The sequence below is a fragment of the Ranitomeya variabilis genome, chromosome 4 (assembly GCF_051348905.1).
Source record: "Ranitomeya variabilis isolate aRanVar5 chromosome 4, aRanVar5.hap1, whole genome shotgun sequence".
Lineage (NCBI taxonomy): Eukaryota > Metazoa > Chordata > Amphibia > Anura > Dendrobatidae > Ranitomeya > Ranitomeya variabilis.
In genome coordinates, this window is record NC_135235.1 from 197,377,467 (window position 1) to 197,405,448 (window position 27,982).

At 41.8% G+C, this 27,982-nt stretch overlaps 1 protein-coding gene across 3 annotated transcripts in view; it reads left to right on the plus strand.

Annotated features, from left to right (window-relative positions):
* LOC143770190 (synaptotagmin-1-like) overlaps positions 1-27,982 on the plus strand; it is a 261,510-nt gene that overhangs the window by 20,045 nt on the left and 213,483 nt on the right. Inside the window, exon 2 of one of the 3 annotated variants that reach the window (XM_077259563.1) lies at positions 26,584-26,673. The exons of 1 other annotated variant lie outside the window; for it this stretch is intronic. The gene's annotated coding sequence lies outside the window, so the exon portion shown is untranslated. Of the gene's footprint in view, positions 1-18,375; positions 18,454-26,583; positions 26,674-27,982 lie in introns of those variants that run through there. One more of the 3 variants, XM_077259564.1, reaches the window with a different exon arrangement.

The following is a 27,982-nucleotide window of genomic DNA, read 5'->3' on the forward strand; positions in this document are numbered from 1 at the left end:
TTGGAGTTAGAGGTGTGGTTAGGGTTGGGATTAGGGTTAGGGGTGTGTTGGGGCTAGGGGTGTGCTTGGGGTTAGGGATGTGCTTGGGATTAGGGTTAGGGGTGTGTTTGGGTTAGGGTTTCAGTTACAATTGGGGGTATCCACTGTTTAGGCACATCAGGGCTCTCCAAACGCGACATGGCGTCCGATCTTAATTCCAGCCGATTCTGCGTTGAAAAAGTAAAACAGTGATCATTCCCTTCCGAGCTCTCCCGTGTGCCCAAACAGGGGTTTACCCCAATATATGGGGTATCAGCGTACTCCGGACAAATTGGACAACAACTTTTGGGGTCCAATTTCAACTGTTACCCTTGGAAAAATACAAAACTGGGGGCTAAAAAATAATTTTTGTGGGAAAAAAAGGATTTTTTATTTTCACGGCTCTGTGTTATAAACTGTAGTGAAACACTTGGGGTTCAAAGTTCTCACAGCACATCTAGATAAGTTCCTTGGGGGGTCTAGTTTCCAATATGCGGTCACTTGTGGGAGGTTTCTACTGTTTAGGTACATCAGGGGCTCTGCAAATGCAGCGTGACGCCTGCAGACCAATCTATCTAAGTCTGCATTCCAAATGGCGCTCTTTCCCTTCTGAGATCTGCCATGCGCCCAAACGGTGGTTCCCCCCACATACAGGGTATCAGCGTACTCAGGACAAATTGTACAACAACTTTTGGGGTCCAATTTCTCCTGTTATCCTTGGGAAAATACAAAACTGGGGACTAAAAAATAATTTTTGTGTAAAAAAAATAATTTTTATTTTCACGGCTCTGCGTTTTAAACTGTAGTGAAATACTTGGGGGTTCAAAGCTCTCACAACACATCTAGATAAGTTCCTTAGGGGTTCTACTTTCCAAAACGGTGTCACTTGTGGGGGTTTTCAATGTTTAGGCACATCAGGGGCTCTCCAAACGCAACATGGCGTCCCATCTCAATTCCAGTCAATTTTGCATTGAAAAGTCAAACAGCGCTCCTTCCCTTCCGAGCTCTGCCATGCGCCCAAACAGTGGTTTACCCCCACATATGGGGTATCAGCGTACTCAGGACAAATTGCACAACAACTTTTGTGGTCCAATTTCTTCTTTTACCCTTAGGAAAATAAAAAATTGGGGGCGAAAAAGATCAGTTTTGTGAAAAAATATGATTTTTTATTTTTACGGCTCTGCATTATAAACTTCTGTGAAGCACTTGGTGGGTCAAAGTGCTCACCACACATCTAGATAAGTGCTTTAGGGGGTCTACTTTCCAAAATGGTGTCACTTGTGGGGATTTTAATGTTTAGGCTCATCAGGGGCTCTCCGAATGCAACATGGCGTCCCATCTCAATTCCAGTCAATTTTGCATTGAAAAGTCAAATGGCACTCCTTCCCTTCCGAGCTCTGCCATGCACCCAAACAGTGGTTTACCCCCACATATGGGTTATCGGTGTACTCAGGACAAATTGTACAACAACTTTTGGGGTCCATTTTCTCCTGTTACCCTTGGTAAAATAAAACAAATTGGAGCTGAATTTAATTTTTTGTGAAAAAAAGTTAAATGCTTATTTTTTTTTTTAAACATTCCAAAAATTCCTGTGAAACACCTGAAGGGTTAATAAACTTTTTGAATGCGGTTTTGAGCACCTTGAGGGGTGCAGTTTATAGAATGGCATCACACTTGGTTATTTTCTATCATATAGACCCCTCAAAATTACTTCAAATGTGATGTGGTCCCTAAAAAAAAAATGGTGTAAAAATGAGAAATTGCTGGTCAACTTTTAACCCTTATAACTCCCTAACAAAAAACATTTTGGTTCCAAAATTGTGCTGTTGTAAATTGGACATGTGGTTACTTTTTAAGTATTTTGTGTGACATATCTCTGTGATTTAAGGGCATAAAAATTCAAATTTGGAAAATTGCTAAATTTTCAACATTTTTGCCAAATTTCTGTTTTTTTCACAAATAAACTCAGTTAATATCAAAGAAATTTTACCACTATCATGAAGCCCCATATGTCATGAGAAAACAGTGTCAGAATCACCGGGATCCGTTGAAACGTTTCAGAGTTATAACCTCATAAAGGGACAGTGGTCAGAATTGTAAAAATTGGCCCGGTCATTAACGTGCAAACCACCCTTGGGGCTTAAGGGGTTGAACTGCTTTGCATTATTATCCTGTGACCTACGACCAGGTGAAAAAGATCTTACAAATTAGTACTAGATAAAAAGGACCATATCTAGGAAACCATATGGGATATTAGAAAACAGAAAAAAATAATAGTCAGGGGAGCTGCGGAAATAAAGTGAGAGTAACAGTTGGTTGCTTTTCAGCTGGTGAAATTTCCACAACTGATTACAGCTGAGATCTAGGGCACCAACCTGAAAGCATATGAACAAAATCACTCCCATTCCCAACCAAGAATACACAGTTTCCATGTTACACTACTGTCTCAGTAGAATGGATGGCTATGACATACAGAACAGCAGCACTGGTCCGATGCAGCCAAAGGCAGGATAAACAGAGATTTCATTCAATAACTCACTGGACCATCAAGAACTCGTATTCCAGCCACGACTCGTCGCTGCCCAGATATTTTCTTTTTTCCATCATCCTCCCTACTACTTACAAATACTCCTCATCCAGCTGCTATCCATAATATTTTGTATGCTCTGCTGCCGAGCACCCGTGAAAGTAAGATGATACTGGCTATTATATATATCTGCTACATACTCTGCATGGTACCAGCTATCATATGTATCTGCTACATCCTCTGTATGATACCGGCTATCATATATATCTGCTACATCCTCTGTATGATACCGGCTATCATATGTATCTGCTACATCCTCTGTATGATACCGGCTATCATATGTATCTGCTACATCCTCTGTATGATTCCGGCTATCATATTTATCTGCTACATCCTCTGTATGATACCGGCTATCATATGTATCTGCTACATCCTCTGTATGATTCCGGCTATCATATGTATCTGCTACATCATCTGTATGATACCGGCTATCATATGTATCTGCTACATCCTCTGTATGATTCCGGCTATCATATGTATCTTCTACATCCTCTGTATGTTTCCGGCTATCATATGTATCTGCTACATCCTCTCTATGATTCCGGCTCTCATATGTATCTGCTACATCCTCTTTATGATTCCGGCTATCATATGCATTTGCTATATCCTCTGTATGGTTCCAGCTATCATATGTATCCTCTACATCCTTTTTATGATTCCGGCTATCATATGTATCTGCTACATCCTCTTTATGATACCTGCTATCATATGTATCTGCTACATCCTCTGTATGATTCCGGCTATCATATGTATCTGCTACATCCTCTGTATGATACCGGCTATCATATGTATCTGCTACATTCTCTGTATGATACTGGCTATCATATGTATCTGCTACACCCACTTTATGATTCCGGCTATCATATGTATCTGCTACATCCTCTGTATGATTCCGGCTATCATATGTATCTGCTACATCCTCTCTATGATTCCGGCTATCATATGCATCTGCTTCATCCTCTTTATGATTCCGGCTATCATGTGTATCTGCTACATCCTCTGTATGATACTGGCTATCACATGTATCTGCTACATCCTCTGTATGATTCCGGCTATCATATATATCTGCTACATCCTCTGTATGATACTGGCTATCATATATATCCTCTAGATCCACTTTTATATACATCATCTGTGTGATACGAATCTCTATGAGATTTCTCTTCCTCTTTACATGTACATATGTTCAATTAAATAAATTCCCTGTATCACTCAGTATTAGATTTCTCCAGTTATTTTTTCATTGATTTCTTTTTTTCATAAATGAAGTGAGAATTATATTAAGGTATAGAAGCTTATCTTGTATAAAGTATGACGGTCTGTTATAGTCTATACACATTGCTGCATATACAAACACTGAACGGTTACTCATTTTATTCTCAGAAATCCATTATAGGGACACGTTGGCTTGCACTGTGCCATTGATTGACATCTCCATAAGGGATTCTCCCCAAGAGACAATGTTTGTAGAGGCGAATACCTCCATGATGTAGAATGCAATGGAGCATGCTACATATTTTATACTCATGGATTCCCTTTGGACACACAAGAAAATAATAGAAAACTTCTATGTACATCCCCATAAATCAGTGGCATAAGGAGAGTAACAGTATGTCCCATTACATTCATTTGGTTACTGATTACACATCTGAAATCGGGACATGCGAATTGGCTTTCAAAAGTTATATCTATACATTTTATTGGATTTGTGATTTATCATTTTTGTATCTATCAATTCCCAGAAGCTGAAATATAAAAACTTAAGATATTTTATTTGCTTTTTATTTTCTTTTATTGTTTAAGTAATTATACTTACGTGAACAATAAATGACATTAGAGTCACAGATACAGATGTCTGCAGAATTGTGGATGTTACACTGACTACGTGAACATCTGTGTGTACAGAGTAAAATAGTCTTTATGGTACTGACATTTCTAATGAAGCTGATGCATATAAACTGATAATTATCGGTTCCGTAAGGACCCATAAATTTTGTTAACCTTTGAACTTTTTGGAAAACTAAATTTAAGCAAGTCACAAGTATCTATTTCAGTTTCCTTCCTTTGAAAGGTTGACATTTTATTCCGTTGTTTCCAGTTTATTTTGTGTCTTTGGAAAGCCTGACCCAAAAATCAATACATTTCTAAGCATAGTCGCACTTTCCAATCGTAATCCCAAATAAACTAAGAGTAAAGTTTATTTTCTAAGTGACTAAGTGCATTTTTTTTAAGAGCCATGGCGGTAATCCTCCCAGGGGTTAAGTCTCCGAGAGCCTAAATCAATACAATGTTTTAGAGTCCATTTGAAAGTAACATGTAGAGCGAAGAAAAATGATTCTTTTGCCACTTTGCCATGGACTGAAATGCTACCTGCTGATTCTTTTAGGAGCAATTATCCAAAGTGCTTCTGATTGCTCCGGATAAATGAAGTTGTGAGTCACTTGGATTTGTAGAGTTGTAATGTTACATTTCAATGTTGCCCCCTATTAGGGATGATTGACAGTGATGTAGAAGTAATGTTCAATCCCATTGAGAAGGGAAAAGAACATGTAGTCACCTTGTACCTTTCTCTGTGTCTAAAGTATCAGGAAATATAACTGTGGGAACGGTCACGATGGACTGAAGAGTCGGTAATTGAGTAAAACGCAATCTAATAGTCTTTTCACATTTCTTCTGCCAATTAAAGATTCTTCATAATGAAATTATGGATCATCTGCAGCTCATGATAAGTAATGAGGGCCAGAAAACATAACTCTATGTATTAGTAAGTTATCTATGTTTAAGGCAGTGGTCTCCATCTAGTTGCTCCAAGCTTCTGAAAAACTACAGCTGTGGATCACAGTTTGGAGACCGCTTATCTAAAGTTTGCTCGCCATTACTGGAAGTTAGTGGCTTTATGATATTTATTATAAGAAAGGGTTATTTTCATTCTTCTAAATCTATAAAATTACAAAGTGCTTGTAGAAATAAGGAACTTTCCAATTTACCTGTTATTAAAGAAGCCCTCCTACTCCTCCTATCAAAATTTACATCCAGTTAATATAATGCAATCATATTATATAGCACTGTGCACTTACAATTGCTCAGTTTGCCTTTTTACCCAGATGATTGTTCTCTTTTCCATTAGGTCTGTGACATCACGTGATTAAAAACTGACTAGCTGAATCTTTCTACGCTCAGTGTAGAAACAGGAGGTCAATTTTCCCTGTATGAGTCTCATGAGTCACTGCAAAAGTCCCTGGCAGGAGAAGGAGGGAGCAGCTTGGTTAGGAGGTGAAGATAAATGAAGGGACAAGAGACTTCCTGTTTCTACATAGAAAATAATAAATGGGTAGAAAGGCAAAATGAGCAATTGTAATTACACAGTGATCTTGTAATAATTATAGGGGATAACTCAGGAGACTCTTTGCATGGAACAAGACAACTACAGGACACAGTTTTATAAGTGGTAAAGTGTATATTATCACACGGTGATTCAAACAGGTGCAGAGAGAAACTCAAGTCCACAACACTTGGTGCAAATAATAAACGCAGCTTAGCAGTCTATAGGAAACATCAGAGGAAAATGCAATCAAGCAAAAAGTCTATGAAGCACAGTTATTCTTGAGGATACTTGACACGAATAAATCCTTTTCTTAGTCCAGGCACAGATAGATATGCTTATTAGGCAGTTCAAATCATATCTTAGCTCAACCAGGGAGGCCTGGTTAATAGTCTCAGGTTATTGCAAAGCAGCAACAGCTTACATGACCAGCAAATGCAGATGGAAGTAAACATAAGCAGCAGATGAAGGAGGATTACTGGAAACTTGTGCATGCAGCAGGAACTCAGAGCAGAGTAACAGGATCACCACACAGGTTCACAGGAGCAGGTGTATAGCCAGGGAGTAATCAGAGGTCAGGAGCTGGATGCAAGGCAGAATACTCTAGCACAGACTGAAGGCTGGGGTGGAGTTTTATAGCAGGAGACACAGTGCACATGAGACCAAAGACGCCATCTTGAAAAAGGGCAGTAATGCACAAAAGGTAAATAATGTTCAGAGTCCTGACATTACTCCCTCCTTAGAAGCGGCCTCAGGACAATCCTGGACCTGGTTTCTCAGGGAATCTCTGATGAAAACGAGAAATCTTCTGTTGGGCATTGATGTTTTCCACAGGTTCCCAAGAGTCTTCCTCAGGGGGATATCCCTGCCATCTTATCAGATATTGGAGCCGATTCCTGCGAATCCTGGAATCAATAATTTCCTCCACCACGAATTGGTCTTGCCCATCAATCACCACAGGCTGCGGAGGTGGCACAACACGTCCCTGGAAGGTATTAGGAGATACAGGCTTTAGTAAAGATACATGAAAAACTGGGTGTACCTTCATTGTCCTAGGCAGCTTCAGCCGGCAGGCCACAGAGCTCACAATACCGTTGATCTTGAAAGGGCCAATGAATTTCTGTCCAAGTTTTTGTGAAGGAACGTTTAACTTCAGATTCTTAGCTGCTAACCACACAGAATCTCCTACCTTGAACATGGATGCAGAATTACGGAATCTATCAGCCGATCTCTTATAATGTTCTTGAGCTGTGGTCAGGGATTCCTTCAGAACCTCCAGATTCTGTCTCATTGCAGTCAACCTTTCCTCCACTGCCGGAACCGGAGAATTAATTGGAGACCTAGGTAAAATACACGGATGATAACCCAGATTGGCAAAGAAAGGTGTAAATTTAGTGGAGGCGCTCTGAGAATTATTATATGAAAACTCGGCTAACGGCAACAACTCCAACCAATCATCCTGGAGATGGCTGACATAACATCTTAGATATTGTTCCAGCGTCTGGTTGGTCTGACCATTTGTCTGGGGATGGTAAGGAGAAGAGAGACAAACATTAATATTGAGTGCAGAGCAAAACCCCTCCCAGAATCTTGAAGTGAACTGTACTCCATGGTCAGAGATGATCTCATCCGGAACCCCGTGCATCCGAAAGACATTCTGTATAACCAAGTTCACTGCATCTTTAGCTGAGGGGAGGCTGGTGCACGGAACAAAATTAGCAGCTTTAGTAGTCTATAGGAAACTTCAGAGGAAAATACAATCAAGCAGAAAGTCTATGAAGCACAGTTATTCTTGAGGATACTTGACACGAATAAATCCTTGTCTTAGTCCAGGCACAGATAGATATGCTTATTAGGCAGTTCAAATCATATCTTAGCTCAACCAGGGAGGCCTGGTTAATAGTCTCAGGTTATTGCAAAGCAGCAACAGCTTACATGACCAGCAAATGCAGATGGAAGTAAACATGAGCAGCAGATGAAGGAGGATTACTGGAAACTTGTGCATGCAGCAGGAACTCAGAGCTGAGTAACAGGATCACCACACAGGTTCACAGGAGCAGGTGTATAGCCAGGGAGTAATCAGAGGTCAGGAGCTGGATGCAAGGCAGAATACTCTAGCACAGACTGAAGGCTGGGGTGGAGTTTTATAGCAGGAGACACAGTGCACATGAGACCAAAGACGCCATCTTGAAAAAAGCGCAGTAATGCACAAAAGGTAAAAAATGTTCAGAGTCCTGACAGATCTATATGATGACTGAAATATAAAATGAGGATAAAAACTTTGATTTGAGTGGTTTTTTTTAATTATTTTTCTTCTCAACAACAGAAGAAACTGTTGGCTAAGTTTTGCCGCTTCTGTAATCTATCAACAATGGCCGGTCTCCCAAGCATACGAGCTCTTACGATAGATCCAATGGATCTGGCCAACTTCAGTTATGTTATTTCTGCTAAATCTTTGACCATAATGTTTATTTGGGCATGGAAAGAGAGGGCACCATTGAGTGGAGGGAGGCAATTAACAGACAAATAACACACTAGAAGTTGCTAATATGTCTGTAGTTGCCAGTATGAGCACTTCTCTCGGTGCATTTGTAAAGGAACTACCTCTTTAAGAGAGGAATTGACTTTTTTGGGGTGGCAGATGCCATCGGTAACTTGTCCGAGGAACTGAAGACAGCTTGCCACTTCTAACTAGACAAATCCTTCTTCATCCTGCCTTATACCAGTGTTATTCAATGGGTTTTACAGAGAAATCGGGAAGGGATCATCATTGTATCTGGCATGATGAGTCCAACGTAGGAAAGAGCAAGTGTCCCAAATGTCTTGTATACTACCGAACACAGAATCTATCCATACAATAAGTTGTGTCCCTCAAAAGTGGAGCTCACATTTCTCACCATTGGATTTATCCAAACATTCCAACTGTAGGTTTGTCCAACTTTTCCGTCTCATTAGTTCAGAAATAAGGACTGTTCCTCTTGAGCAACATGGCAATTCCTAATTTCTAAAGTTGCATGGTCCATGTTCTTCATTTTGGTTCCTTGGATAGTTTTCCGCAGTTCCTTTCAGCAACATTGCCCCGATTTGTAAATTTTTATCGCCCTTCTTGGTTCTAGAAGTAATTTGGATATCCTTGTTCCTCTGTTGTTCTATAGATGGTTATCGTCAATCGTCAAGTCACTTTAGCATCCTTTGTTCTCTATGTTTATCTTCGTTCCTCATCATGTATTGTCAGACACAATTTCTCATGTAAGCAACATGACTATGATAGGTTTCCTAAACAGGCTGTACCATAAATGCAATTTATCAACTTGGGAATCCGAGAACTTAGCTCCGGAATGCATTGCTTGAAAAGATCGGTCGTCTCTTATCTGTACCTCTACTCAATTTCTTGACTATAGGGCTGATGGACATAGCCGGGAACTTCACTTTGCCTTTCCCTGAAAGCGCTATAAACAATGAAGGAACCATGACTTCATTAAAATAGGCCGCGAACTTGGGGTCGATGTAAGCCACAGTGATGGGATGCTCAGTGATCAGCAAGTCATCACGTTCCCTGCGGATAGGTGAAAGCTTGCTCTTATAATAGCAACTTAGCTGTATTGCCACCTTTGGTAAAGCAGTAGGGTTATCCTTTTTCTGAAAATCCCTCATTTGTTCATCCTTAGTTGCTCATCGTTCATGATTATCTTTGGTTTCTTAAAGCGGTTGTCCGTTGCTTGGACAACAAATTCTTAAATTCTCAAGTCCCTCGAATAAAATATGAAGAGTTTACACTTGCCTCCTTCACCAGCGCCATTCCAAAGATATCGGCACCAGGTGACCCGTCGCTCACGTCACATTACTATGCCATGAGAGCACTGCTGCCAATCAGCGGTCACTGATCCAAGAATATGTGAGAAATGGGATTTAAGCATCTAAGAAAACAACGCTATTTCTTGTCCCTTATCAGGCAACGTAAACTGCGGGTTAACTTGAATTAATTTATAACTTGTTTCATAATTTTCCGGACAATTTTTCACAATTTACCCAGATAAATGTCCTTTTTTACCACGGTTAAGGTGGCCCAAGGTCTGACACAGTAATAATTCAACTGGTTTCGTTCTTGTCTTAGAGGCAATATCCATACTTGCACCCGGGGACAGATTAGTATTTTGAGACGTGTTCCTAGAAATGAAGCATTTATGATGAAATCATCAAATGATTCCACGGTAGAAGGAGCAATTTATCATACACTAATGTGTTGTTTTTGTTGGCAGTCGGCGTTAAGCTGGGAGGAGCAGTCAATGAGCCGCACGGAGAGTGTTATATATAGTAGCAGCGGCGTAATAAAGAAGCCATGTTTTTCCCCAGACTGGAGTTTCTCATAGTGATATTGTTGGGTCGGATGTACATTGTCATCACTTGCTAATAATACAATAATCTGGTTATTAGGATGAGTACAGTGAAACCATGGTCTTCTAACAATTATTTCCTTGAAGCATTATAAGCCTTAAAGGGAGAAAGAGAAGATTTTTGCTATGTAATCCGAGAGCAGAATTGTGTAAAGGCTGAAAGCCTGATTCCAGCGATATATCACTTACTAGGCTTGGTTTTGCTGTTTCCATACAATCAGGGTTTTGTCAGCAGGATATTATCACTACAGGACAATTGGCCTCGTGCGTACTAGTCCAACCACGCCCCCAGAACTGATTGGCAGCTTGAATACAGTTTAAAAAGAAAGTTGCCAATCAGTGTTGTGGGTGGGTTTATATACAGCTCAACATTCAGATCTGCAGCAGAGAAAACTGTGACTGCATCACAACTGCTGTACTCAGTAAACTAAGGGATACATCGCTGGAATCAGGATCTCAGCCTCTACATCATACTGCTGTCGTATTATAAAGCAAAACTTGATGGCAGCTTCCCTTTAATAGCATAGAAACTAACATAAGATTGCCTGTACTATTGTTCCTGGCTATGCCAGCCACATTATCTTTTTAATAAATATAATTCACACAGCGGTACCCACAGAAGACTTTTTGTTACTTTTTGATCCCATACAAATATGCTAGTCAGAAAATTGTACATACCAATGTCTGACGCATACAGATGTGCCACCCATTGAAGCAGTGAAAGGGATTGTCCAGGATGTGAAAAGGCAAAAAAAACAGTGTCACTCATGTACAGGTACTGCAGCTAGGCTTTATTGAAGGGAATGGTGTAGAATTAGAGCTGCAATACCAAATACAACCTGTTGACAAGGGTGGCACCATTTTAAAATAAGTTAACCATCTTTTTTCTCATCCTGGGCTAGCCCTTTAAATAAGTTGCTGCCCCATGTTTGTTGATAATACACTACCTCTTATAAAGGGGTCGGGCGCTGGTTCTCGAGTAGCAAAGGGTAAGGAATTAGCAAAGTCTGGGTCTTTAAAGGGATTCTGTCAGCATGATTTAACCCCCAAACTAAATAATTCAAAGTAGGGAATACTATCGTACTTCTAAGCCTTGAACTCTTTTCTTCAGCTTCTGTTTTTTAACTCCACTTGTTCACGAGCAATTTAGAGATCAAGCCTGATCCTGAGTCCTCTGATTTCATTTAAAAGAAGGATTTGACAACCCAAACTATTTCTATGTAACTCTTTCAAAGACTGGTCCAGCATTACCTTTACATCAGGAGTCCATTCCTCAGTTACTGAGAAATCAGCACTTGAAGTGATAAGCAAATTAAGTTATAGAGCTAGGGTAGATCTGAAGCTACTGTCACTCCAGATCTCACGATATAGCAGTTGGATTTTAAGGGACAATGGGTTCCTACTCTGTCCCTCAAGCTAGGGGAACCCTAGACTATCCCTGTTCCTTAGATTACCCCTGAAGGTGAGGATGCCATGGTCTCGTACCTCACATTGCAGCTATATGAATGCTTATCTGTTTCCTCCCCCACCCAGGGAGGTGGGGAATAGAGCTGGAGTGACAGACGCCTCGGATCTACCATTACTCTTCAACCTCATTTGCATATCAATGCAAATGCTGATTTCTCAGTAATGAAGGAGCGGACCAGCCATGTGAAGGCATTGCTGATCTCGTCTTTGAAAGATCTACATGTGCGTATAAACAGTTTGGGGGGTGAAATCTTGATGACAGTTCCTCTTTAAAGGCCCCTTGGTAGCTTCATGGTTTCCCTCTTTGCTTCCTTTTAATTTTCATTAACATACAAGATAAATACATAAAGAGGAAAGAATATGGCGGCACAACTACTCCTCCTCCATTTGCTCATGTAACTAGGTTTTCCATATAATGAACTGCTCTGCAAATTTCATCTTATGTCTGTTGCCATGAAGTCACAGATTTACAAGGGGCTACAAATCTTCTGCTGCAATCTCCGTGTGCCGGGATATGATGGTCTGCCTTCTGTCGCCTGTAATAACCGCCACTTAAATGGGAATCTGATGCGCTAGTTCCTTGTAGCACCTAAAATAGCCTTAATCTCTGGCAGCAAGCAACAGCTGGAAGATGACTGGTGGAGACATCCAATATCTATATGCAATTACTGGGACTCTCACTAAACTGTATCTGTGCATGATTCATACAGTAATGACTGGAAGCTTCTTAATTCCATATACTGTAATAGCGCTCGACGTCTAGTCACATCTCAGCCCCATTATTGTCTGCTGTGTATTTCTACAGCCATTACCTGTAGTGCTTTAGCAGAAGAAATCCTCATTTATGACTTTTTATATAAAAAAATATGTAATTAATTAATACAACACTTGTCTTGCTGACTTCTCCTAGCTGAGAACAAGTGACTTTTATAAGTCACATTAAATTTCCATATACTCTTGGTAGTCATTGGCACATGTTGAAGTTTCGAGACCCCAATGCGATCGCTGCTTCCAATAGGTGACGCTAGAGTTCTAGTCCTCTTCCTCTCTAATAATTTGCATATTTCATTTCCCAGAGGAGCAAGGTATGGCTTATAAGACTCCTCACCCTGACATGCCAGGTTTGCCTTTTCACTCTCCACAAGGAGAAATGCTACTCTGAAATTCCAGGCTTGGTTTGTTACTCACCACAGGGAGAAATGTTACTCTGACATTGCAGGCTTGGTTTGTTACTCACCACAGGGAGAAATGTTACTCTGACATTCCAGGCTTGGTTTGTTACTCTCCACAGGGAGAAATGTTACTCTGACATTGCAGGGTTGGATTGTTACTCACCACAGGGAGAAATCTTACTCTGACATTCCAGGCTTGGTTTGTTACTCTCCACAGGGAGAAATGTTACTCTGACATTCCAGGCTTGGTTTGTTACTCTCCACAGGGAGAAATCTTACTCTGACATTCCAGGCTTGGTTTGTTACTCTCCACAGGGAGAAATGTTACTCTGACATTCCAGGCTTGGTTTGTTACTCACCACAGGGAGAAATGTTACTCTGACATTCCAGGCTTGGTTTGTTACTCACCACAGGGAGAAATGTTACTCTGACATTGCAGGCTTGGTTTGTTACTCACCACAGGGAGAAATGTTACTCTGACATTCCAGGCTTGGTTTGTTACTCACCACAGGGAGAAATCTTACTCTGACATTCCAGGCTTGGTTTGTTACTCTCCACAGGGAGAAATGTTACTCTGACATTCCAGGCTTGGTTTGTTACTCACCACAGGGAGAAATGTTACTCTGACATTGCAGGCTTGGTTTGTTACTCACCACAGAGAGAAATGTTACTCTGACATTCCAGGCTTGGTTTGTTACTCACCACAGGGAGAAATGTTACTCTGACATTCCAGGCTTGGTTTGTTACTCTCCACAGGGAGAAATGCTACTCTGAAATTCCAGGCTTGGTTTGTTACTCACCACAGAGAGAAATGTTACTCTGACATTCCAGGCTTGGTTTGTTACTCACCACAGGGAGAAATGTTACTCTGACATTCCAGGCTTGGTTTGTTACTCACCACAGAGAGAAATGTTACTCTGACATTCCAGGCTTGGTTTGTTACTCACCACAGAGAGAAATGTTACTCTGACATTCCAGGCTTGGTTTGTTACTCACCACAGGGAGAAATGTTACTCTGACATTGCAGGCTTGGTTTGTTACTCTCCACAGGGAGAAATGCTACTCTGAAATTCCAGGCTTGGTTTGTTACTCACCACAGGGAGAAATGTTACTCTGACATTGCAGGCTTGGTTTGTTACTCACCACAGGGAGAAATGTTACTCTGACATTCCAGGCTTGGTTTGTTACTCACCACAGGGAGAAATGTTACTCTGACATTCCAGGCTTGGTTTGTTACTCACCACAGGGAGAAATGTTACTCTGACATTCCAGGCTTGGTTTGTTACTCTCCACAGGGAGAAATGCTACTCTGAAATTCCAGGCTTGGTTTGTTACTCTCCACAGGGAGAAACATTACTCTGACATTGCAGGGTTGGATTGTTACTCACCACAGGGAGAAATGTTACTCTGACATTGCAGGCTTGGTTTGTTACTCACCACAGGGAGAAATGTTACTCTGACATTCCAGGCTTGGTTTGTTACTCTCCACAGGGAGAAACATTAGCCTTACACACCAGTCCAGAGCCTGTCACCTAGCCAAATCAGATCTCATACTTTGCACTGATGAGGGGCAACACCCTGAAACACCGTGTCTGCAAATTGAGATTCTGATTTGGCTTTTATCCTAAGTCATATGGCAAGGCTCATTAAAAGAGTTGCTATTGACTTTTAGGATTGCCGCTTCCAATAGGTGGTGCTAGCGTTCTAGTCCTCTTCATCTCTAAAGAGACAATTTGCTTATTTAATTCACCAGAGGAGCATTACATGGCTTATAAGTCTCCTCACCTTGACATGCCAGGCTTGCCTTATCACTCTCCTCAAGAATAAATGTTACTGCTTATCCTCGAGACCCCGATGCAAAATTTACAAGGTATGTAATTGTATTGAGTGAGGCCATGTATGTCTACTCGGCACATGACCGCATGTATACAAATCACATATTTGTGGTCACAAGGGTCCTGCAACCAGAACAAGCAAGTTCCTTGAAGTCCAAGCAGATCAGATTTTTTGTGACTTGCTTGTAGGGGTTGCAATACCCTCGGGGTAGCAATACAACCCCATTGATTTGAATTGTGAGTCAATGTAGCAGAGGCAACTATAACATTTTGGCCACGTAACTTGTGTCGCCTTTCCATCTAAAAGACACTAAAGAGGGAACAACACAGCACGTCCGTTCTACCCAGATTCAGAGGCGTAATTATAATAAGTGCATGAGTTGCAATCCCACCCAGTCCCTGGAGACTAGCAGGGTCCAAAAGGTCCTTTAGCCACATATGAAAAGACAACTATTATTAAAGACCTATGTTGAGGACTCTGTTGGAGATTTTGCTCTGGGGCGAAAAAGCTTCAAGTTACTCCACTGCCCAGATTGTTCCTTTGAAGAGAGTCTTCTCAAACTTTTATAGAGAACATGACACCAGGTATTTACCACCTAATCTGGAAGCAGCATAAAGCAGAGACAGAGATCCTGATTCCAGTGATGTGTCACTTACTGGGCTACTTCCTGTAGTTTTGATTAAATCACTGTTTTATCAGCAAGAAATTATCCAGGACTAGTAGACCAGCTGCCAAGTATTCCTCCAGATTCATAAGGTCTGTATAATCCCACCCCCATCAGTGATTGGCAGCTTTCTGCCTATTCACAGTGAATAGAGAAAGCTGTCAATCATTGATGTTGGTGGGTTATAAAGTGGAGACTGATTGATGGACCTGGGGAGGGTGAGTAAAGAACAGTTTGCTTTTGAACCAATTGCAGCTGGGGAAAATGGGTATACAAAACCCTTTATATTGTTAGATATATTACATAGTCTTCAAAAGTGAGTAGATATGGGTTTTGGACAATACTCTGATATGGTGACCAACCTATCTAACCAAACAGACCCTATATTTTTTATATTTACAGTAAACTGGTACCAAGTGGGTTGAATGTAACCGTCACTGATGTTTCTCATCCCAAACCTTCAATAATCTTCTAAAACCATGATTCACAAGAGAGGATGTAAAATATTCACCTCTGTCCAGTTGTTACTCTGTTAATTTTTCGTCCTTCTCTGTTGGGATTAATATAATTTAAAAGCCATCTAGAAATATTAAAATGTTGTTTGCCTAATTGTATCTAATGCAGAGAAATTAGGACAATTAGAAAAAAAGAGAAATGAGAGAACCAACCTGCCCTTCATGTCTCCTTATGTATGTATGTATGAACCACTGAAGATAATTCATTGTGGCCCCCATTATTTACTGAGGATCTTTTCCAAAGTGTCCATCATTTCTAAATATTAATCAAGCTGATCAAGCTGAAATAATCCAACTTTTGAGGCTGTCCATCTGATGTAGGAAACTTGGAGGGTCTCCCAAAGACAATTGTGAAAAGTGGCCTTCAAAAAATGTTGGAGGTTTCAGATGTTAGAACAGATTGTGGCATGGGTAGGTTTAGACACAGTCACTATGCAATCAGCAAATGTTGGTGGTCCAGGCATCTAAGGGGACCTCACATCCAGTTCCTCTGCTGGTGGCAGAGTGGCTCAAATTATTGTATTTTTTGGTCAATTGGTGTCTCATATGGAGATCTTATCACCCAATTATTGACCCAATTGTGGCTCTATACAAGCACTGAATTGCATGCAGCTGAATTATGGACTTATTTCCAAATTATTGAGCTTTTTCTTCCTTTCTAAAAATTGACACAAATTGGAACCCAGATTGACCCCAAAATAATCATTGTGGATCTTCTGCCATCAATGGTTTCCGCTATGACTAGCTCTTAAGGTAGACTGTTCTACTCATTAATAGTTCTCATGGTGAAAGAGGTTTGTCTCTTCTGGAGATGAAACCTTTCTTTCTTCATGCTAAAGTCACGCCCTCTTGTCTTTTAAGAGGGTTTATATGAAACAGATTTTGACCATACTTTTTGTATCGGCCATTTATGTACTTGTACACGTCAATCATGTCCACCCTTGGACAACTCTTCTCAAGACTAAATAAATGTAATCATTTTAGTTCTTTACTCACAACTAAGATCCTTCATAACTTGGTTCAGTTTTGTGGCTCTTCTTTGTACCTCTTCCAACTCCAGTGCCTGTTTTCTATGAACTGGTGCCCAAAACTGAAAGGTATATTCGAGATGAGGTTGCACTAACATTTAATAAAGTTGTAGTAGTACACTCATTTGGTGCTAGTTCAAAACCTGTTTATGTGATAATATCCTGCTGACCTTGGAAGCCACCAATTAACATTGCATGCTGTTATTTAATCTGTGACCTGCAAGTACACCCAGATCCTTCTCTACAAGTGACTCCCTATTTTATTCTCACTAATTTTTTTTATTATTTTTAGTAGTTTTATTGGAACAAAGAAAATATGTCTTTTTCTTCACCTCTTGAATACAGAGACATAGAGATACATTGCCATGTACAGATGTATCTCTATGTACCTATATGATCTGCTTCTGGGTTCACTGCCTGCAATAAAGCTCAAGATTTCCAAATTCTCCTATGTTTATCATTGTGGCTAGTGGCTCATAGCTAGAGCCGCTGCCTGTGAACATGCAATCGCGAGTTTAAGTCTCAGGAACACTAGAGAAGAAAATTGTTTATTTCATTTATATTAGAGCAGAGAGATTCAGCCCCAAGGAGGAGAAGCCATGGAGCGATTACATAGGAGAGAGGTGAGTATTAGAAGTCAAGACAAAGCCCTGACATGGACAATCCCACTGAATCTGGAACAGTTGGGAGTTAATAGTTGAACTAATACAATATGCCAATGAGGTTCTTAGTTAAGGTTAGGAAATTTGCAGTCGGTCTGTACATGGATCATGAAAAACGGACGTGTAAATTCAGTTATGCATGTTCCCAGTGAAATGCTCTAGTTGGTGCTGACAGATCTCCAAATAATATTTGTGTAGCACATTGCATGGTACAGTTCACATTGCTCCAATGTACTGACCACTGAGACACAGCTGCCAGCCGGTATGGCTGCCTCCTTGGAGGAGGGAGTAGTTTAGCCACTGATTTGGTGCTAAAGACTACATATCCCAGTAACTGAGACTATTTCTGCTGGATTGCTTATATGAGCTCACATGCTTGTCGACAAAATAAGCTTCAATATAGCACGTAGGCTTATTTCTCCAATGCACTGATAACAGAAAAAGCATCACAACAGCAAAGACCCAGCTGTGCAGCGTTTCCATCAGGCCTGGAGGATAATCCATCTTTTTCTCTTGATCTAATTTCCTTACTTGGGTGATGGATGGGACTTAGCAAGCAGCGAGTGGGTGTATGGGTGTGGCGAAGTAAGTCCTTTGTATGAAATCTGTTATTACTACGGATTTCCAACTATTGTGTCCCTGTAACCGCAGCACATCCTGCAATAAACTAACAGAGTCTCTGCAAAATATCAGGCAGAAAAAAAACATCAAATTGCTAGAGCCAGGTATTCGTGGGGCTTGTGTGCAATGAAATAGCAGGGACCCTGTGAAAAGACTTACTTCTATCGGTAAGTGGCGTGCGGTGAAATGACATGAACGACTCGGAGCACTTAGTGTGCCAATTTTCAATTAAATGTCAGGGAGCAGAAACTGTAAAGAGACAACGACTATTCCTCTGTCATAAAATAGCAGGAAGCTTGTAAATAGGTAGGACGCTCAGTGGCACAACGTTAGGAAACAGCAGCATTTTATAGTTTGAGCGAATGAGCGGAATATGAATTACTTTTATGGCTTGCTTTTATTTTTTTTAAGTCTTAAACACCTGTTAATTGTTTAAACTATTGGGCAATCAAATTGTGTTAGTACACAGATACAGGACACTGGAGAAAATTGTGATATTACACAGATACAGGACAGTGGAGAAAATTGTGTTAGTACACAGATACAGGACACTGGAGAAAATTGTGATATTACACAGATACAGGACAGTGGAGAAAATTGTGATATTGCACAGATACAGGACAGTGGAGAAAATTGTGATATTTCATAGATACAGGACAGTGGAGAAAATTGTGATATTACACAGATACAGGACAGTGGAGAAAATTGTGATATTACACAGATACGGGACAGTGGAGAAAATTCTGATATTACACAGATACAGGACAATGGAGAACTCCAATCCAAGTCAATGTTGTATGCATACACAGGGCTGCCACTAGGAATTTCGGGTCCCCATACTGGCAAAATTTTCAGGGAGACTCCGCCCAGGCTCCACCCCTCTAACTGTCCACAGCCCCACCGTGCTCTCTTGGAAAAACTCCAATTCTCATCAATCACACATTAACAGTTCCCATCACCAGATCACACATATAGCCAGCAGTTTTTGTTTTGGCCAAAAGATTTTTTTTAAGCCGCCACCAAGACAAGGTAGACTCTTTTGGCCGAGCTCTACTCTATTCTATCCTATTAATCATTTGTTAAAATATCTAATACAATTTAGGTATATTTTTATTTATTTTACAATTTTTAAAATGACCAATAATATCATATACAAGGGACAAATACCACCGCACCATGACCAGACACCATATTACCACCACATAGAGACCTATAATACCACATACAAGGAAAAAATACCACCACACCATGTCCAGACCACATAATACCACCACAGTGACCAAATAATATCACATACAATGGACAAATACCACCGCACCATGTCCACACCACATATTACCACCACATGTGACTAATAAAACCACATACAAGGAACAAATACCACCACACCATGACCGGACCACATATTACCACCACATAGTGACCAAATAATAGCACATACAAGGAAAAAATACCGCCACACCATGACCGGACAACATATTACCACCACATAGTGACTGAATACTACAATATTGACCATTAATAAAAAAAAACAGAATACTAATATCACCATAAGTGCCATTATACACAGGAGATCTGTACTTAGTTTGCAGTGTCTGTGTACAGATAATACAGTGATTACCGGTGACATTATACACAGGAGCTCTATGTATAGTGTCAGTGTACATGTAATACAGTGATCCAGGTGGCATTATACACACGAGCGCTGTATATATTGTACAGGTTATACTGTGATCAGTGACATTATACACAGGAGCTCTGTATATAGTGTCAGTGTAAAAGTAATACAGTGATCACTGGTGACATTGTACACAGGACCACTGTAGATAGTATACAGTGTAAAGCATCAGTGTACAGGTAACACACTGACTCACCAGTGACATCTCTAGATGAAGTCCTTCATCTTTGCTTTTCATCTTCATCTAGTACAGACCGCCACCACTTCTTTCAGCCAGGGCTCGCCTCTGCAGGAAATAACAGTTAACTAGAGCGCTGTTTCCAGAACACATTACTTAATTTTTTGCCAACTTCTAAATTACACCAGATGAAGAAAAAAAGGCAACATAGCGTCGCTCTGCAGAGTAACAGGACCACCTCCCACATTTAAAGCCGTTTCCTCAAAAAATAAAATAAATACATCACTGCAGTAATAATATCCCTTATTTAGTCCTTATGGTAATAATATCCCCCATCCTGGCCCCGTGTGTCTCATTCCTGGCTCGAGCCATATGTTCTCCCATCCTGGCCCAATATGTTCTCCCATTCTGCCCTCATGAGTATCCATTCTGCCTCATGTGATGACCGATCCTGCCCCATCTGTCTCCTATCCTGCCCCATCTGTCTCCCATCCTGACCCATCTGTCTCCTATCCTGCCCCATCTGTCTTCTGTCCTGCCCCATCTGTCTCCCATCCTGCCCCCATGTCTCCCATCCTGCCCCCGTGTCTCCCATCCTGCCCCCTGTGTCTCCCATCCTGCCCCCTGTGTCTCCTATCCTGCCCCCTGTGTCTTCCATCCTGCCCCCTTTGTCTTCCATCCTGCCCCCTGTGTCTCCCATCCTGCCCCCTGTCTCCTATCCTGCCCCCTGTGTCTTCCATCCTGACCCCTTTGTCTTCCATCCTGCCCCCTGTGTCTCCCATCCTGCCCCCTGTCTCCTATCCTGCCCCCTGTGTCTTCCATCCTGACCCCTGTTTCTCCCATCCTGCCCCCTGTGTCTCCTATCCTGCCCCCTGTGTCTCCCATCCTGCCCCCTGTGTCTCCTATCCTTCCCCCTGTCTTGGATGCAGGTTCAGTTACTGCACAGTCAGAAGTCTGCCGCTGGGGCCTGATGACCAGAAGAGACAGGGCCCGATGCGGGCTCCCTCTGGTCATCAGGCCCCATATGCCAGACAGGGCAGTAATGCCCTGATGGCAGCCCTGTGCCTACATAACATTGCTATACTATATCAGATTTTCAGACAAGTAGTGAAGGTCGATAAAGAATCAAATCAAGCGAATGAGTAAAAAATATAAGAATTTGTCATTTATTTATTTAAAGGGGATGACCAGCCTTAGGCTACAAGACTACAGTGACTTTGTGACTGCAGACTTGTGAATTCTCACTATGTGCTTTGAAGATTCTTTGGTGTTGGCGCCGTGAGTGGGGTAAGCCTGTGACTTACATAGTAGATAAAGAAATACAAGCTCACTCATACCCTAGGCGGTTGGAGGCATGAGATCCATAGGACAAGATAAAATTTAGATACATGGAGTCACGTGCCAACTAGACGTACAGGGCTTTGAACAGTGCAAGTGTATTGAGTGAGGTAGAACACGTCTAGTCATAATGTGGGCAGAAGTATGCAAATCGTCTCACTGGCACCAGAAAATTCTCATAGCATACAGAATGCGAAATGTGAGGATTCACAAGTTGGCAGTTACATACAGTGACTGCAAACTTGTACCTTAAGGCTGGACATCCTCTTTAAGGAAAATGATCCCAAATGGCATGTCATGTTAATTAAGAAGTTGGGACAAGAAAAACCTCCTCGTCTCCCTTGTGTGATTTATACAGAACAACGTATATTGGGCTTCATTCATCAGAACTGTCCTACAGTGAAAAATGTCTTTGTGGTCCATGGTAAACAGAGTTAAGCTTTCATTTTACAGGAACAGTGTAAGAAACCAAGAAGTACCATCGTATCATTCCTTGTAGACCAGTGGTCCTATGCGGAGGGCAGTGGTGTGTGCTAGTGTCCAACATGCTGTAAATGATGCAACAAAGAATTGGGATATTGGAGCGTATGTGTGCCCAGTTTATTCACAGGAACAATGACTGTTTTACTGGTCAATTTCCAGACCCTACCGTTCCAGCAAAAAAGCTGTATATGTGGTTCGGTGCAGAAATGATTTGGAATTTATGGATACTGTTTTGCAGACATCCATGAGGGAACTATGAGAATTCCTAGGAAATAAATGGGAAAGTCATTCCAAAGGCACACATCAGCAGAACATTATTTTGCCATCATTGGCATGATATTGTTTGCATGGAGTTGTCTGATCAACAAGTGAAGCCATTGTAAATAGCAGCCATTGTCAATGAAGGTTATGGTCAAATTCTTGAATGGACCAGGTCCTCCTGAACAAGCTTTATGTAGCAGCGCACTACCCTGACTCATAGTGATGAGTGATGATAGTGATCATACAGATGATGAGGCTGAAGAAAACTAAGGACCTGGGTCATGTGCTCTAACACTGTATGACGGGCAGAGGTCTGCATCCATATTAATCCTTGAATTTTATAAACTGTTCTCTCCTAGCAGCGTTGGTACCCAATCTAAAGATGGCCATACACATTAGATGGCTGTCGGCCAAATGATGCTTCAGCCAAATGTTCAGCTGACAGCCATCTCAGCCAACTCTCCCATACATAGGAGTGCTCATTCCCCCGAGTGCTCCTGCTCTCTATGATAAAGATGCCAGCTGAAACATCAGTCGGCAGCTTGTCTAAGGGAGAACAACGTGATTGTCAGTCCAAAATCAGACATGCGCGATCAACTTGTTCGGTGACCATCAGTTGGATGTTGCCCCCCATACACATAAGACCGTTGGTCGAAAACTGCCAAAATCGGCTTGCTCAGCCAACATTAGTATAATTTGTAGGGGAGCCTTGGAGCCCAATAACAGCAAAAAATTAATGAACAACCTAGTTCTTATTATTGTGTCCCAAGTTTGTGTAAAGCTTCATATTTTAGAGATTCCTTTATAGACCGTGCTATCTTATTATTTTCTACTGTGGAATTAAAAGGCCTTGTTCCTCATCACCAGTATTTCTATAGCTCTGACTGATTAACGTACAGGGCGGAAGATGGAGGGAGAGTTCAAGGGGCAGATTCAGACTCAAAGACGCAACAATTACTGGAAGGTGGAAGATCTAGTTTGGTTTTGCTATCTTATCTCTTCCTGGAGCTATATAATAATTCAGGAAATGTTATTTTTGCTGTTCGATACTGATATAAGATAGCGCTCTGCTGATTCTCCTGGATCTCTCTGCCACATTTGACACTGTGGATCACCAGCTCCTCCTCACTATGCTCCGCTCTATAGGCCTCAAGGACACAGCCCTCTCCTGGTTCTCCTCCTACCTCTCTGACCGCTCATTCACTGTATCTTTTGCCGGCTCCTCTTCCTCTCCTCGTCCCCTTACTATCGGGGTTCCACAAGGCTCAGTCCTAGGCCCCCTCCTCTTCTCTCTTTACACAGCCCCTATTGGACAAACAATCAGCAGATTTGGGTTCCAGTATCATCTCTATGCTGATGACACCCAATTACTGTATACACTTCTTCCCCTGTCATCACCCCTACCCTAATTCAAAATACCAAGCATTGTCTGTCTGCTGTCTCTAACATCATGTCCTCCCTCTACCTGAAACTAAATCTCTCCAAAACGGAACTTCTTGTGTTTCTCCCTTCTACTAACCTCACTCTACCCAACATCGAAATTACCCTGGAGGGTTCAACCATAACTCCCAAGCAGCATGCCCGTTATCTTGGGGTCATATTCGACACCGAACTTTCCTTTACTTCCTATATCCGATCACTCACTCGCTCTTGTCACCTACATCTTAAAAACATCTCCAGAATCCGAGCTTTTCTCACCGTTGAAACTGCTAAGACTCTTACTGTCGCTCTTATTCATTCTCGTCTGGACTACTGCAACTCTCTTCTAATCGGTCTCCCTCTTACCAAACTTTCTCCTCTCCAATCCATCTTAAATGCTGCAGCCAGGGTCATATTTCTGTCCAGCCGCTTCACCGATGCCTCCATCTTGTGCCAGTCATTACACTGGCTACCAAATTCGCTACAAGGTCCAGTACAAACTCATCTCTCTCACCCACAAAGCTCTCCACAGTTCTGCACCGCCTTGTATCTCCTCTCTGTCTATCGCCTAAAGGTACCATCACATTAAGCGACGCTGCAGCGATATAGACAACGATGCCGATCGCTGCAGCGTCGCTGGAGAGCTGTCACACAGACAGCTCTCCAGCGACCAACGATGCCGAAGTCCCCAGGTAACCAGGGTAAACATCGGGTTACTAAGCGCAGGGCCGCGCTTAGTAACCCGATGTTTACCCTGGTTACCATTGTAAATGTAAAAAAAAAACACTACATACTCACATTCCGGTGCCTGTCACGTCCCCCGGCGTCCGCTTCCCTGCACTCCTCCTGCATCCTGTGTAAGCACCGCCGGAAAGCAGAGCGGTGACGTCACCGCTGTGCCCTGCTTTACGGCCGGCCGGCGCTGACATAGGATGCAGGAGGAGCGCAGGGAAGCGGACGCCGGGGGACGTGACAGGCACCGGAATGTGAGTATGTAGTGGGTTTTTTTTTAACATTTACAATGGTAACCAGGGTAAACATCGGGTTACTAAGCGCGGCCCTGCGCTTAGTAACCCGATATTTACCCTGGTTACCATTGTAAAACATTGCTGGCATCGTTGCTTTTGCTGTCAAACACAACGATACACGCCGATCTGACGACCAAATAAAGTTCTGGCCTTCTAGCTCCGACCAACGATATCACAGCAGGATCCAGATCGCTGCTGCCTGTCAAACACAACGATATCGCTATCCAGGAAGCTGCAACGTCACGGATCGCTATCGTTATCGTTCTAAAGTCGCTCAGTGTGAAGGTACCTCTACACGTGCCCTCCTTTCCACAAGCGACCTAAGACTAACATCCCCTGTAATCCAAACCTCACACCTCCGTCTCCAAGACTTTTCTCGTGTTCCAGCTCTCTGGAATGCACTTCCCCAGACGATCAGACTGATACCTAGCCCCGACCTATTCAAGCGCGCTTTGAAAACCCATCTCTTCAAACAAGCCTACCACATCAACTACTCAGTAAACTAACTTTGCCCTGTTCCCTCCTTCCAAATATTACTCTGAATCTGCACCCTACTATTCATCTGTCTCCACACCCTCCATGAACATAACTGCACTTGATACTTGACTATTGCACTTAAACACACGGGCTGATGACCGGATCATGCAGCTTTGTATGAAAATCCCTATTTATTATAATTGCCAGACCTGAAATAACAAGCACTTTTCACCTCTTATGTCCCCCCCATTTCCTTGTAGATTGTAAGCTTGCGTGAAGGGATCTCACTCCTAATGTCACTGTTTAAATTGTCTTAATTCGTACCGAATTTATTGTCTGTACATGTCCCCGCTTAATTGTAAAGTGCTGCGGAATATGTTGGCGCTATATAAATAAAAATTATTATTATTATTATTATTATATGTGGTTAAACAATGGCCAAAAAATGGAAGCAATTTCAATCAATGGTGTAACTTCTATAGAACCATAATATTGGAGTATATATACCACAGCATGATGGACCATTTAGGTCCTCACTTCCAAAGAAGCCTCCTGCATTATTTTTTCCATTACCATGACGCACACCATAAGTGAAGCCAAACCAGACCCCATTATTGCCTAAGGCTGTTCATGTCCATCATAATATAGGTCAGTTTCTTGCAAGAATGGAACAGAAATACAGAACTCTGAACACCAGGCATTAATCTTCAAATCTAAAATTGGCTGTGGGAGCAGATGAGAGTGGGGAGGTCCAGGCTTGAAAAGTAGCACCCAGAGATGGGGAGATGGGGGAAATCTTGACCATGCCATATCCCTTCTCCAAACTTGGACAGAACCCATAGCTTGACTGCTCCCCATGCTTCACAATGGAAAAAAATAAAGCAATTTTACAATGGACTGAAAATAACATAAAAATATATTGTCTCTTAGTGCTACTACTGGCCTGAATCCGTTCATTGGGTGTTGTCTGAAAGAATCAACACCATGTCCAGGGAGATGTCCCTAAGCATAATAGGAATCGGCATCCGAAGAAGACTAGTATGTCCACTGGCTTCAAAATTCATAAGTAATTATACTCATCCTGAAATTGTCAGAGGGCATGTAGGGATACATTTAAATAATCGGAGAGGACAGGTTCTCACTGATTATATATTTCATGGTGATGCAGATTTCAGGTATTGCAAAAGTCAAATGAAATTTAGTCCAGGATGGGGGATATTATTACCATAAGGACTAAATAAGGGATATTATTACTGCAGTGATGTATTTATTTTATTTTTAAGGAAACAGCTTTAAATGTGGAAGGCGGTCCTGTTACTCTGCAGAGCGACACTATGTTGCCTTTTTTTTTTCATCTGGTGTAGTTTAGAAGTTGGCAAAAAATTAAGTAATGTGTTCTGGAAGCAGTGCTCTAGCTAACTGTTATTTCCTGCAGAGGCGAGCCCTGGCTGGAAGAAGTGATGGTGCTCTGTACTAGATGAAGATGAAAAGCAAAGATGAAGGACTTCATCTAGAGACGTCACTGGTGAGTCAGTGTGTTACCTGTACACTGATGCTTTACACTGTATACTATCTACAGTGGTCCTGTGTACAATGTCACCAGTGATCACTGTATTACTTTTACACTGACACTATATACAGAGCTCCTGTGTATAATGTCACTGATCACAGAATAACCTGTACAATATATACAGCGCTCGTGTGCATAATGCCACCTGGATCACTGTATTACATGTACACTGACACTATACATAGAGCTCCTGTGTATAATGTCACCGGTAGTGTTGAGCATTCCGATACCACAAGTATCGGGTATCGGCCGATATTTGCTGTATCGGAATTCCGATACCGAGTTCCGATATTTTTGTGATATCGGAAATCGGAATCGGAAGTTCCCAGTGTATGGTTCCCAGAGTCTGGAGGAGAGGAGACTCTCCTTCAGGCTCTGGGATCCATATTCATGTAAAAAATAAAGAATAAAAATAAAAAATATGGATATACTCACCCCTCCGGCGGACCCTGGACCTTAGCGATGTAACCGGCAGCCTCCATTCCTAAGAATGCAGTGAGTGTAGGACCTGCGATGACGTCGCGGCTTGTGATTGGTCGCGTGAACGGTCACATGAGCGGTCACGCGACCAATCACAAGCCGCGACGTCATCGAAGGTCCTTCACTCTGCATTCTTAGGAACGGAGGCAGACGCTTGGACCGGTGAGAGCCAGGGGCCGTCCGAGGGGTGATTATATCAATATTTTTTATTTTTATTCTTTATTTTATACATGAATATGGATCTCAGGGCCTGAAGGAGAGTTTCCTCTCCTTCAGACCCTGGTAACCATTCCGATATTTTGTGTCCCATTGATATGCATTGGTATCGGGTATCGGTATCGGCGATATCCGATATTTTTTGGGTATCGGCCGATCCAATCCGATACCGATACCTTTGCATATCGGAAGGTATCGCTCAACACTAGTCACCGGTAATCACTGTATTATCTGTACACAGACACTGCAAACTAAGTACAGATCTCCTGTGTATAATGGCACTTATGGTGATATTAGTATTCTGTTTTTTTATTAATGGTCAATATTGTAGTATTCAGTCACTATGTGGTGGTAATATGTTGTCCGGTCATGGTGTGGCGGTATTTTTTCTTTGTATTTGCTATTATTTGGTGACTATGTGGTGGTAATATGTGGTGTGGACATGGTGTGGTGGTATTTTTTCCTTGTATGTGGTATTATAGGTCTCTATGTGGTGGTAATATGGTGTCTGGTCATGGTGCTGTGGTATTTGTCCCTTGTATATGATATTATTGGTCATTTTAAAAAT